This window comes from Lottia gigantea (genome assembly GCF_000327385.1).
Source record: "Lottia gigantea unplaced genomic scaffold LOTGIsca_34, whole genome shotgun sequence".
In the NCBI taxonomy this organism is placed as follows: Eukaryota; Metazoa; Mollusca; class Gastropoda; family Lottiidae; genus Lottia; species Lottia gigantea.
In genome coordinates this window covers 2,950,645-2,953,464 of record NW_008709146.1, presented here as the reverse complement: position 1 = coordinate 2,953,464, position 2,820 = coordinate 2,950,645, and positions in this window count along the sequence as shown.

Genomic DNA, 2,820 nt, shown 5'->3' with positions numbered 1-2,820 from the left:
GTACCTTTTTAAAACTACTTATTTATTTCAGAAAAGAAGCTTTGACAAATTTAGAAGATCAACTAGAATATACGAGCAGGCAGAAGGTAATGATATATCTTTGTAATCATTTTTCGAACGGCTTAGTGAACTACTCATTGACATTTCAGTTCGACAAGTCCGTGGATTTTAACGTAATTAATGTTGACTCATTGTCAATTGTGTTTGTTATCTTTTTTTGTACCTTAATTTGCCCACACGTTTCAATTCCCTGCCCTTATCTGGGTACAACTGCCGTGATATTGTGCCCTGTTAAAATTTGCTGTCGATGCAGTGGACGTTTATTGTTATATAATTACCTCCCATTTATATTATTCATGCATTAATAACGTAGGCTCTGATTGCCTTTTTTTTAAATAGTGATTCTAGGACCTTGTATTCCTGAGAGAAAAGTGGTATTTTGTAATTAGCAGTATCAATACGTAATATGGTATCTTCTTAATTAATAATTAATTAAACACGCTATATAGTGATAAATATCAGCACAGAGACATATCTACTATGTATGTGACATTTTGTTTCACTAAATGAATCTGATTTAAGGGGACATTCCGATTTTTGTAAACTGTTTTCATAATCAAAAGCTATGTAAATTATACATGTACCTGCAAATATTTTTAAATTGTGCTATTTATTTCTGTGTATCTTCAAGATCAAACTGAATTTGTTTTAAAAGGGTTAAAAACGGAGGGCACTAATTGTCAATTAAGCAGTTTGTCCTAGTTTTGTTGTTTTGGCTTTTTAATGTCTCGTTATGTTTAGTTGAAACCTTTAGAAAACCTCGGAGACATATGTTTGTTCAATTTAGCGTTTACTTTAGTCAAACCCGTACAGTTGTTTTCTAACAGCTTTGAAACAGCTTAAAAACTTAAAAACCTTACGTAATGTATTTAAATATTTTTGGCGTTTAAAAATTAACAGCTGGATTTTAATATACATTCTGTTTTTGGATAAAGTGTAACAATTATGACTGTGTTAAACCAACCGACCTTATTCAACGAACAATATCGAGTTTTATTCAAACCTCCGTTAGATATTCATGAATTTCATAGACTTTCCTTCCAAATTTAGGTTTGTTAGCTATTCGTAGCAATTGGGATTCGCATGCAAATATTTGTTATGGTATATTTATATTGTCATGAAAATAAGGTTGCAATTTTTGTAGTATCCGAATCGTCAATATTGTGATTTATCGAATTATAAGGTTATTTTCATGCACAATGTACTTTTAATTCAGAGAAATCTTGACATTTTGAGAGGTGTTTCATGTCATAACAAATGTGGCACAATTTTCAGGATTTCATTAATTGTCAGTTACTGACATGAATAAATATAATGATATATCTTGATACCACGATCTTAAACGGAAATAGTAGCATCAATATTGATAGGGGGCCTTTTATTCCCAATTCTCGAGTTTTAAATCATTTCCTTTCTAACATCTACTGCGTCTTTCCCACTAATATCGTGAGCACTACAGAATGCTACCATGGTTGGTGGAATCAAGGACATGGCTTTTTATCATATTATGATCGATAATGAAAATGATTTTACTTACCCCAAAACGTATTAAAGAAACGTTTCGCGTTGTACCATACAGAATTTTCAGTCTTTACGAACTTTACTCTTTACTAGAGCTTTTATGATAATTTCATAAATTTGAGATAAATGTGGTCATGTAGGTTTTACTTTCCCTACAACATATTAAAATTTATTCTTTGGCGTAAATGACTTTCATTCTCGCTTAACATTCATCTGTCTCATATCTTTATTTGAAATTTCATAAATAGATTAAGAATATCTTCATGACGTTTTAATGTAACAGATAATGATTTAACCATGTAATAAATGACATTTCCATCTTGTGCCTATCAGTCCGACTATTACAAATAAATTTTTATTTACAAATAAAAGGACCTCGAAAGGACTTCATAAATTAATAGTTGTATGAACTATGAACTTATTTTTAGGAATATTTTAAAGTGGAAGGACGAATGATATGTTTACTAGCCCGTCTACAAGACCACAATTATTGTTGGTGAACACGAACATAAGCAAAGCCACAGTGCATGCAAAACCTAGTCTTATGTTGCCTCTGGAAAATTTAATTTTCTGTTGAAGTAGTTAACTTGATACTAAGAGCACTAGCTATTTTTCAGATGGGACAAACCATTAATCTTACCTAACTGACATATAGAGTTAGTGTATTAAGTCAAATTGTCTGAAACTAGTTTAAACATTTATTCCAGGGAGAATGAGGTGACCAGAGATTAAAGACCAGACTGGCCAGTATTTACACTAATTATACCATAATTATCACATATTGTTCCTAATGTTCTTTTATCTAATCATCAACCATTCAATGTGTTGAGGTTCGTTTCATTGAACTTTGACACATTTTCTCAAGTGGAAATTGAATTTGGCTTCACATTACATCTTAAATAGTTCGTAATTTGGTTCAGAAAACAGAAAATGGCGATTAATTGGCACTTAGTGGGAATTGAACTTCAATAAACATGATATTGATACACAGTGTTGATATTACAGTCTGTTTGATTTACAAGTATTGTAAGAAGAGTTTTTAAGCGATATATTTATGTATTGACGTTTTGCTGTCTGCGAGCATGGACTTAAAAGACTATTAATATTTGTTAAGTATACTCGGACTTCTTTGAGAAAGTCTGCTTGATTTATTTTTGAGATTTAGGGCTTTGCCCTCCTCACTTTCAAATTTCTTATCATTGAGTATGTAAATGGCGACCCCTCTCCCCCCCCCCCCCA